We start from the raw sequence: 11,667 nt of genomic DNA on the forward strand, positions 1-11,667 counted from the left end.
CTAATAATTTGCCCGCTTTATTGCCGAAACGCATGAGATCAGCATCAAATTGGGACCGATAAATACTTTCTCTTATATCTAACCACTGATCAAATTGCTGCTTGGCTTCCCTCCATTTCTCCCCCAGAGACGTTGACGGAGAGTGTAAAAATGCCGTGTATGCACACCTTAATTGTTCACTCGCTATCTTGTACCCTTCGGTAGTCTTGCGTTTAAGATTAGACATAAATTGCATAATTTTCCCTCGGATTACCGCTTTAGCTGTACGCCAATACAGTGACGGGTCCGAACGATGTGATGCATTATCCCCATCAAATTCCGTCCAATGATGAGATCCTCAATTGCCGCTTCACGTAATCGTCGGGATAAGGCATCATTCACCAGCAAATAATCAATACGCGACCACGATTGATGGACATGAGAAAAGTGTGTGTATTCCCGAGCATCAGGATGCTGGATGATGTTGCAGGCAGCATAACGTTCACCACAGTGTTTCCAGACACTTTCACTCTTGTCACATGTGCTCGGAGTGAACCTGCTCTCCTCTGTGAAGAGAACAAGGAGCCAACGGCAGCCTGCCAATTCTGGTGTTTCCTGGTGAATGCCAATCAAGCTGCACAATGCTGGGCTGTGAGCACAGGTCCCACTACAGGAGGTGGGCCCTCATGGAGTCTATTTCTGACAGTTTGATCAGAAACATACACACCAGCTGAAGGGCTTTGTGGGGCACTGGCAGTGCCCCTCCTGTTCCTCCTTCCACAAAGTAGCAGATACCGATACTGCTGATGAGCTGATGCCATTCTACAGCCCTGTCCCACTCTCCTCATGTAACAGCCTATGTCCTGGGATCTACTTCATGCTCTTTGGACTGTGCTGGGAGAGACAGCAAACCTTCTTTTGGCGGCAAGTATGGATGTGCCATCCTGAAGGAGCTAAGCTACCTTTGCAACCCAAAGGGGCTGCAGAAACCTCCTAAAGTTACCAGTAGTGACAAGGACACTAGCAAAACTAGAGAAGAATCAGTCAGGAAAGATAAAAGAGAGAGGAAATATCTGTGGCCACCACCTCTAAAGCCATTCAGATCGTAGCGAACGATGCAGCTGCTCTGTATACAAGATACAGAGTAGCTGTATCTGAGAACGGACTAACATTTAAATAAAAAAAATATATAAAAATCACTTTCAAAGGTGTAATTGACTTGGGGCTGGACTGCGATGCTTTAGGCCGTTTTAACACATAGCATAAATACTGAGGATTTTTCGCAACAGATTTAATTGCGGAAAATCTGCAGCGTATGACAGTAGCAGCAATATTGATGAGATTTGAACAAATCTCATTCACGCGCTGCGTAAAAAATAAGTTGAAAAAGGTTCATAAATTGACCTGCAGTGCGGTTTTTAATCCGTAGCATGTAAATTTATGTTGCGGAATCGCTGGTTTTGTTGCAGGTTTTCCCCATTGAATTCAAAGAGGAAGTAAAACATGCAAGAAATAGCAGATGTTGCAATTTTTGCGCTGGGAAAGCTGCGATTCCGTGCAAAAATTGGAACTCAGAAAAAAATTAATCTCATACTTGCCCAGATCTCTCTGCTCCTGTGTCCAGCCTGGCCTCAAGGGATGAGGTTTCATCCCACGTGATTGCAGCAGCCAATCACAGGCTGCAGCAATCACATGGTATGAAACATCATCCTAGGAGGCCGGGCTGTAGGACGTCAGAGGCACGCTTTGCCATGGTTATGGCCGGGGTAAGTATGAACTTTTTTAGGTTTTTCTTTCTAGCGCTGCTTTCTGCACAATGTTGCAGTTTCTCAGATGGAATACGCTGCGGGTTTTAGGTCGGATACGCTGCATAGTTTTACGCTGCATATCCGACCGGTGTGAATGTGGCCTTAGGGTGTGTTTAGATGAGAATTTTTGGCCATGTAGAAAAAAAAAAAATCAGATTTTTTTTTCTTGCATTTTGCGATGCAGTTCTTGTTTGAGCGGTATTTACAGGTGAAACACATTTCTTTTACAAATTTCGCCTGAAAAAAACAACGCATAAGCAAAAACACGATTTTTATGTATTTTTTTAACACGTGGCCAAAAACGTCTCAGCTAAATGCACCCTAAGTGTTCCCTTAATTTTTTTGGAGAAGTGTATATTATAAAGTTGTATAACTTAAAGGAACAGTGTCATCACAAATTTTTTTTTCATATGTTAAAGATGTTAGTGCTTTATTAAAAACGTTTATATTTATTTGTGTGTTTGTGCTTTACTTTTTCTTATTTTTACACTTTTTCTTCCCTATGGGGGCTGCCATTTTTTGTTCCATTTCTGTATGTGTCGATTAACGACACATACAGACATGGAAAACGGCAGCCACAGTCCCATAGGGACTGCGAACGGCTCCCGTCCCATCCACTTCTGTGTACGCCGTATGTGTGGGAACTGCGCATGCGCCGCTCCCACACAGTCCAATTTGAAATTGGCGCCGTCCGGCGCCATTTTCCTGTGGACCAGAATTCGCGGCCGGACAGTAAGATTACTACTTCCGGTCGCGGCTTCCGGACTTGTGCATTTGGACCAGCGGCAGCAGACGGAGCGGACGGGCCGGAGGGAGCCGCGGCGGCAGGAGCAGGTAAGAGATTTCAATGTATGTTCGTGTTTGTGTTTACTACTGTATGTAAACCTACTACACTGTGTGTTAGCTCAAAAAATGGCGACACACAGTGTAGGAGGATAGACCGTTCAAAGCCCTCGTTTATCCCGGCACTAGCTCACTAGCTGAGAGCTCACTAGAGCGAGGGCTTTTTACCCAATTTTGCAATGCTGCAATTTTGGGAATAGCTCCATCTAGTGACCAGCAATGGGAAATATTATAAATTAGAATCTAATTTATAATATTTCCTGACTCGTGAAAAAAATAAAAAAAATTTGAACAATGTTTAATCACCTACACACTAAATGTTTAATTAAAAAAAAAAAAACATGTTTTTCTGGCAACACATTCCCTTTAATTTATATAGTGGTATAAAACCCCCTTTTAGGGTAGGAACACACAACGTATTCAGGGCGGATACACTGCGTCAAGCTGCGCAGCGTATCCGCCCTGAACACAGTAGGGAATTCCTTCCGAAAACCTGCACCACACTGCGGTGCATTTTTTCGGGCGTAAATTCTGTTGCGTAAATTATCACACCCTCCCTCCCTCCTCTGATGTCCGCTCCGGCCTCCTTAGATGACATTGCAGGCCATGTCACCGCTGCAGCCTGTGATTGGGGACGTGATTTGTTGAAATCTCACCCACACTGCTGCTACTGTAAAAAGAATCCGTTGTTGGGGGCCGTGGCTTAGGCATGGCAGTGTGAGGACGTGTTCTGCTGCAGCTCCGTTCTCACCGCACAGAAGATCGCCCGACAGGGCATACTTACCGGTCCCCACCGCAGGATGACGAAGGGGAGAAGTCGCAAAAACCTCCCGGTCTCCGCTGGCTCTTCTACCATCGGCAGGTATCTCCGTTCCACGATGGACGGGACCCCGCCGCGATCTTCCTCCACTCCTCCTGCAGGCCGCACCCAGACCCCGTTGCAGTGTGGTTACTCGCCGCCTCCCCCCTCCTCAGGTCAGACTCAGGACGGCTGCTGCTCTCGGGTCCCAGGGGCGGTCATGGCGTCTTCAGAAAGAGGTCAGTGGGATGCAGGCGTCCGAGGGTCGGCCACACCAGCCAGATTAGAGGACTTTCCCCCAATACAGCCCAAGACAGCATCAGGACAGGGGGCGAATCTCGTGGCACCGCCGGGCAAGGCGCCATTTTTTCCTGCCACCCAATGGCAGTCTTCCATACAGGACGGGCTGCTGAGTCAGAGCACGCCAGCCATTTTTAGGGGACCACTTGCCCCGTCAGTGAGCCCGGGGAACACACTGCCCGGTTCGTCTCTGGGCCCCCTGCTATCCATGGAACGGACCCTGGCAGAACTATGGGAAATGGTGAAGGTGTTGCCCACCAAATCCGACCTGGATCAACGCCTCTCTCGGTTGGAGGAGAAACACGACAGGAGGTGCGGGCCCTGACCGCGAGGGTGGAAACCCTGGAGCGCTAGAACTCCATATCTACTTTTGACATCTCGGTTCTCTCTGGCCACTCAAGCTTCACAATTACGGGACTTTTCTCTGCATTTAGACGATGTCGAAAACAGAGGGAGGCGTAATAACCTGAAGTTGAGAGGTTTGCTGGAATCAGTACACCCGGATGGCCTTTATGACGCCGTGTCGCATATCTTCAACAACCTCCTGGATCGCACACGTGACATGGCCATCGAGATGGACAGAGTTCATAGGCTGGCAGGTCCTCGGGTCAGAAATGGTAACCGTCCCCGGGATGTCATATGTCGGGTACACTTCTACAAGCAGGAGGAGATTGCCCGGAGAGCGTGGGAGAAGGGAGGCGTTACTTTTCAGGGCTCCGAGATCACCGTCCTGCTGGATGTATCCAGATTGACTCTCTCCATGCGCAGAATTGTCCGTCCATTACTAGAAGCAACCAAGTCTGCGGGGGCTAACTACAGATGGGGCCACCCCTTCCACATCATCCTTCGTAGACAGGGGCAATCGTTCGCGGTCCAGTCTCCGGATGACCTGGAGGAGGCCTTCCGATTTTTAGAAATCTCACCGGTGCGGTTACCGGATTGGACTGAACCCCCGACACCGTTTGCTATTAGAGGTGGCCCATATCCTGATTTTGTGCCTCATCGTGCACCTCATCCTGGAGTTGAGATGTCTGACCCACGGCCTTCGGGGCGGCGATCCCCACGCAGAGACGGTGGAGCTGGGCCAGTCGAACCACGGCCCCAGGGGTGGCGATCCCCGCGGAGAGATTGATCTTCTACACCCTTTTGTGGGACGTTATTTGCACTTAACCCCTCTTTTCTCCACAGGGTTCTCCGTCAGCCGTGACTGCAGTCATTGATGGTGTGGCTCTAGGGGTCATCTGTATAAGTTATGGGCCGGGGACTTCTCTCTAGTGGGGGATGGTTTAATTGCTTCGTTTAATGGGGGAGGGTAGGTTCAAGTGGTAGTTAATCCGGTGGGTCCGGGGTTGTGACACTTTCCATTTGTGATTTTTAGTTGTTTACTGTATTCGTGTGACATTGTCTTCTACATCTCTGTCTTTCTTCGTTCCCCATTAGGGTTCTGTGTCGCTGTGTCGTCATTGGAGGGATTTCCTCCGAGGACGACATAGCCCACGTTGAGTAGTGGAGGGAATTTGTACTCCGATTTTAGAGGTATAGTGCTGCCTCTTCGCTCCTGGACTTTGGTTTCTGTGCAGGGTCTTTCTGCCCCTTCCCTCCTCTGTTCACCTTTCTGTCCACTATGACTGACCTTACCATTGTCTCCCTAAATGCACAGGGTCTGAACATTCCGGAAAAGAGGTCCTCCATTCTCCGTCTCTTGTGGAAAAGGAAGGCACACGTGGCTTTCCTGCAGGAGACCCACTTTCGGGCCGACTCCATACCGAAGCTTACGGACTCTCTCACTATACGGCAGGGTTTCATAGTGTGTCTCCTGATTCCAAGACTAAGGGGATCTCCATCCTGATTTCTCGTTCTCTTCCCTGGGAGCATGTGGAGACTCGCACAGATGGGACGGGACGATACCTCTTCGTGAAGGGTAAGCTGGATAACACTCTGTACACACTGGCCTCATATTATCTCCCTAACACGGGTCAGGTTGCCTTCTTGGAGAAGGTCCTTGTGGATCTGGATGAATTTCTGGAAGGCACTCTCATACTGGGGGGGGGGGGGGATTTGAATGCCACTTTAGACCCCACATTAGATTCATCCTGAGGGCATTCCTCTTTGCCTAGGTTGGCTCACCGTCGTATTCGTCGGCTGCTGCATGAGCATCAACTTGGTGACACCTGGAGGCTTATGCATCCCTCGACCAAAGACTACACGTTTTTTTCGTAACCCCCATAACTCATACTCTCGACTGGACTACTTTTTTCTACGTCATCCCCACCTCTCCAACCTCACGTCCGCCTCCATAGACGACATCACTTTCTCGGACCATGCCCTTATTACGCTTACTCTAGCTCACCAATCGGCCAGCCCACGTCCCTGGCAGTGGCGTCTGAATGAATCGCTCTTACAGGATCCGGTAGTGGTATCGGACGGGGTACTTCGACACGAATGTCTCGCCGGGAGTGGACCCTTTTTGTATCTGGGAGGCCCATAAATGTGTAGTGCGTGGTTCCTTTATATGTATTGGTTCTAAACTTAAGAAGGAGCGGGCGGCACACCTCCGGGACTTATTGACCCAGATACACCAGCTGTAACAGTCCCATAAGGTGTCTCAGGACCGGGTTGTGGGGGCAGAGTTGGGGCAGCTGAGAGAGCAGGTACGTTCGCTCTGTCTTTCGAAGGCTTGGGCCGCCATAGTTAAGTGCAGGAGGCACTTCTACGAATTTAGTAATAAACCGGGTAGGACTTTGGCGCGGGCACTTAGGAAAACACTTTCAAGTACCTATCTCCCAGAGATTCTCGGCTCCCATAATAGGAGCCTGCAGCTTCCACAGGATATCTCGGAGGCCTTCCGTGCCTACTACCACTCGTTATATAATCTCCCTCAAGCTCCTTCTTCCCCGGGTGGCAGCAGTCACTTGGAAAGGATCGAGCAGTATCTCCGGTCCTCGGGGATGAAAAGCATCCCTTCGGAGGCGATTGATGCTTTAAAGGCTCCCATTTCCTTAGAAGAGTTGTCGTGGGCACTGAAGGATTCACCAGTGAGGAAGGCCCCGGGTCCGGATGGCCTGCCGTTACAATATTATAAGGTCTGTTCAGACATGCTCTCGCCCCACTTCCTACTTGCATTCAATTCACTCACAGAGGGGGGCACCTTTCCCCGGGACACGTTGAGGGCTCATATCACGGTGATACCAAAGGAGGGGAAGGACCCCTCCATGTGTCAGAATTACCTCCCTATTTCCCTGTTGAATGTCGATCTTAAACTCTTTGCTAAGATTCTGGCCCATAGGCTGTCCCCGCTACTTCTTAATGTGATACACAATGACCAGGTGGGCTTTATGCCTTTACGGGAAGCATGGGATAATACCACACGAGCAATTAACCTGATGTACCAAGCAGCCGCTTCAGCACTTCCCACTTGCTTTCTGTCGACGGATGCGGAAAAGGCCTTCGACAGAGTCAATTGGGAATTTATGTTGGCTACTTTGCGCCATATAGGGTTGGGGACACATATGATGAACTGGATTTCGGGTCTCTACTCCTCCCCATCGGCTCAGGTTAAGGTTAATGGACACCTCTCCCCTTCACTCGCAATCTCTAACGGAACGAGGCAAGGCTGCCCCTTGTCCCCACTGATTTTCATTTTATGCCTAGAGCCCTTCTTGTGCCACATTCGCTCCAATCCGGATATTGCGGGTGTAGCCTTGGGAGGTAGGTCCCATAAGGTCGCTGCCTATGCGGATGACCTTCTCTTTTTATCACTGCCCTCAGGATTTCCTTGCCTAACCTGATGGCGGAGCTGGGTGAATGCTCAAAACTGTCCAGTTTCAAGATCAACTACTCGAAGTCGGAGGCGCTTAACATATCGTTGCCGCAGACTCTTGTGGCCGACCTGTCGGAGTCATTCTCTTTTAAATGGGCTAGAGATTCGCTTAAGTATCTGGGGGTCAGGTTTCCGAGTGACCTGTCTCGCCTTTATGCGGTGAACTACCCTTCACTTCTTCAATGGGTAAAGAGCGATTTGGACTCTTGGACGTCGGGAACTTTTACCTGGTTTGGTAGATGTGCAATATTTAAAATGAGCATTTTACCACGGATCCTGTACGTCTTTCAGGCGCTGCCGATACATGTCCCACGCCCCTTCTTTCAATCTCAGTTGTCCATGCTTCATAAGTTCATATGGGCGGGGAAACCTGCGCGTATAGCTCGATCTATGCTCTTTCGTGCAAAGTGTGGGGGCGGTGTTGGTCTTCCGGATTTTGTGTCCTATCATCAGGCCTCCCACTTGGCACGAATTTTGGATTGGTTCAGACACACAGATTAAAGAATGGGTGTCCATGGAACAGGTCTTTATGGAAGTTCCTCTGCAGGCCTTACCATCGTTGGGCAATCACGTCCCTCTGGCGGCAAGGACACATCCGACGATTGGGCCCACTCTGGCGGTTGCGGCGCGGATCTTTCCTCGAAAAGAGATCTCTCCCTCTCCGATTTTGGGCAATCCTGCATTTCCACCGGGGTGGGAAGGAGGTCCCTTCCAACACTGGTTGAAGGCAGGTAAAGGACGTGCGGCCCATTTTTTACAGGATGAGGTGTGGATGAGTAACACTCAGCTGGAGTCCATGTCGGAACCTGTCACTTTTTGGCAGGTTACCCAATTGAGACACTTCCTCGCGTCCTTAGCTAACCCAGCGGCGTACTCGCGAGATAACTCCCCTTTTGAACTCTTATGCACGGGCACGATTCGTCACGCACGGTCTAGACTCTTTGCTCTCCTGATCTCTCCCTCCACCCTGTCCACACCTTCATACTTGCTTAGTTGGGAACGGGACTTAGGTCTTACATTTACCACAGAGCATAAGGATCGCCTGTTCCACATGACACATAAATCATCCCTGGCTAGCAGATTTCAAGAGGCAGGGTATAAGATTTTGTCCCGTTGGTATAGGGTGCCTTCCAGATTGCATGTGATGTTACCGGCGGTTTCGCCGTTGTGTTGGAGATGTGGCGACCATGTGGGTACTCGCTTACAGATTTTTTGGGACTGCCCCCTGCTGACGGACTTCTGGTCTGAGGTGTGGTGCATTACCTCGAAATTCATGGATTTCCCCCTCCCAAGATCACCGGGCCTCTTCCTGCTCCATCTGTGTGAGGTGCCTTTATCCACTTACCGACGGTCAGTGGAGCGCCACCTAGTGAATGCAGCCAGGGCATGTGCTCCCGCGCTTTGGAGACCATCCTGCCCCCCGACTGTGGGCATGTGGTTTGGTAAAATTCAGGAGATCATGAGAATGGAGGACCTCACAGCATCAATGAAAGGATCCCACGCCGCCTTCCTCAAAACGTGGCGTGAATGGATTCGCTTTCAATCCTCAGTGGAATAGAAGACCATCATGGCTTCTTGAGCTTACCCAGTGGGTCCCATGGGCAAGGTCAGTTCTTTCCCCCTTCTCTCTCTTTTCTGCTTACCCCTCTATTTCGTTGCTCTGCAACGCTTTACTGCTCTTCCTTATGGGTATATATGCATGGCTGCGGGTTCAGGTGTGCATACCAGAGCTTCTCTAGCCTCAATGTTCTCAGCGTTTTGTGTTATATTTCTCTGTGATTATGGTGCCTCTGTATTCCCAGTTGTTGGCCTGCGAGCCAATGTTGGTGCAGCATTGACCTACACCATGATATAATGTTCTTTTGAAAACGGAAAATAAAAGAATTTGAAAAAAGAATCCGTTGTGGAAAATCTGCAGTGTTTACACTGTGTTTGTTCCTACCCTTAATGTAAGCATCTAGTGCCACTCATAGCAACTTCCTGTTGAAGAAGGAAACAGCACTGCAGTAGCATGGCGGAGGCAGTTCCTTTTTTTGTTTGTTCTATAGGGTAAATGTACGGCAATGTTCCGGAGACACAGAAATGGGGACATTGTGACTAGCAATTTTAGCGGAGCACATCGGCTGGCTATTATGGGGTTAATGTAGCCGACAATGAAATGTGGAAAAATGATGGCTTTGTTGATAGCATTGTTAGTAGCTTAAAAAATACACCCTTTAGTTTAAGGCCACAAGTAGCAAAGATGTTCAACCGCGAATGCAGAGCAAAATGTGAAATGCAAGAGGCTACAATCCGCAACATTTCCGTAACAGAATGGGCATGCTATGGATTTGATAGTCCACAGCATGCCCTTGATTCCGCTCATATTTTTTCCCTCTAAATTTGGATTAGGTTTTTGAAAACCTCAGCTAGCAGAACAGGACCTAATACAGTAACAGCAGTGGATGAGATTTGCACAAATCTCACCCACACGCTGCAGAAAAATCTGCCGAAAAAACGTTCATAAATTGACCAGTGGTGCAGTTTCTTAATCTGCAGCATGTTAAATAATGCTGCGGAATTGCTGGTTTTCTGTTGCGGATTTTCCCCATTGAATTTAATGTGGAGGTAAAACCGGCAACAAATAGAAGATTTTTGTGGCAGAAAGGCTGAAATTCCGCTTCAAAAATCGCATACTTACCTAGATCTCTCTCTGCTCCTGCGTCCAAAATTGGCCTTCTGGGATGATATTTCATACCATGTGACTGCTGCAGCCAATCACAGGCTGCAGCAGTCACATGGAATGAACCGTCATCCCAGGAAGCCAGGCTGCAGGACATCAGAGGGATGCGTCGCCATGACTATGAGTAAGCGTAAGCTTTTTAAAAAAATTTTTACTTGTGGTTTTCCGCAGCAGACATTCCGGCTGAAAGACTGCCACTACGATTTGGTGTGGTTTTTCGGACAGCCAGGGCGGATACACTGTGTACTTTTACGCAGCGCATCCGCCCAGTGTGAACATACCATTATAGTCTTGAGCTACAGTCATAATTCTGCAAGATTAGAGATGGAAAACCCCAATATTCCTTGCTTAAAGAGAATCGGTCACATCTTCCCACTTATCTATTTTAGTAAATACCTGTATTTCTCATGAAATAATTCTGGGGCATCTTTTCTTAGAACTCTGCATTGTGCCATTCCTGTTATTCCTTCTAGCAGCTTATGAATAAATTGACAACTGCGTGTTACCATTACCCCTGCCAAAGGGGCACGTCTTTACACAGTCTCACTGATTGGACATTGTCAGTCCATGTAAAGGCACACCTTCAACTGGTGACATCCAGTTGTCAATTTAATTATGTCAAGTAGGAATAACAGAGGAACGGCAGAATCTAAAGTTCGAAAAAAAGATTCCCCAGCATTGTTATTTCATGGGGAATACAAGAATTTACTAAAAACAAACAGGTCAGGAGAGGTGTCAGGTCCTCTTTAACCCCTTAATGACCGGGCCTGAAAAGACCTTAATGACCAAGCCAGATTTGTTAAAGGCATGGTGTCGCCCCAAAAACATGTTTTTTTTTTAAAATTTAAACATTTAGTGTGTGGGTGATAAAACATTGTTCAAATTTTTTTTATTTTTTTCGCGAGTCAGGAAATATTATAAATTTTTTCAAATTTATAATACTACCCATTTTTGGTCACTAGATGGAGCTGTTTGGAGCTAGTTCCCAAAATTGCAGCATTGCAACATTGGGTTAAAAGCTATCGCTCTAGTGAGCGCTCAGCATCCCCCCCTCCTTTATCCTGGCTAGTGCCGGGATAAACGAGGGGTTTGAAAGGTTTAACCTGCTACACTGTGCGTCGCCATTTTTTGAGGTAACCCACAGTGTAGTAGGTTTACATGCAGTAGTAAACACACACAAACACTAACATACATTGAAATCGCTTACCTGCTCCTGCCGCCGCGGCCCGTCCGCTCCCTTTGCTGCCGCTGTTCCATGTGCACTTGTCCGGAAGCCGCGACCGGAAGTAGTAATATTACTGTCCGGCCGCGACTTCCGGTCCACAGGAAAATGGCGCCGGACGGCGCCAATTTCGAATAGGACTGTGTGGGAGCGGCGCATGCGCAGTTCCCACAC

This window comes from Rhinoderma darwinii, chromosome 5 (assembly GCF_050947455.1).
Source record: "Rhinoderma darwinii isolate aRhiDar2 chromosome 5, aRhiDar2.hap1, whole genome shotgun sequence".
Classification (NCBI taxonomy): Eukaryota; Metazoa; Chordata; class Amphibia; order Anura; family Rhinodermatidae; genus Rhinoderma; species Rhinoderma darwinii.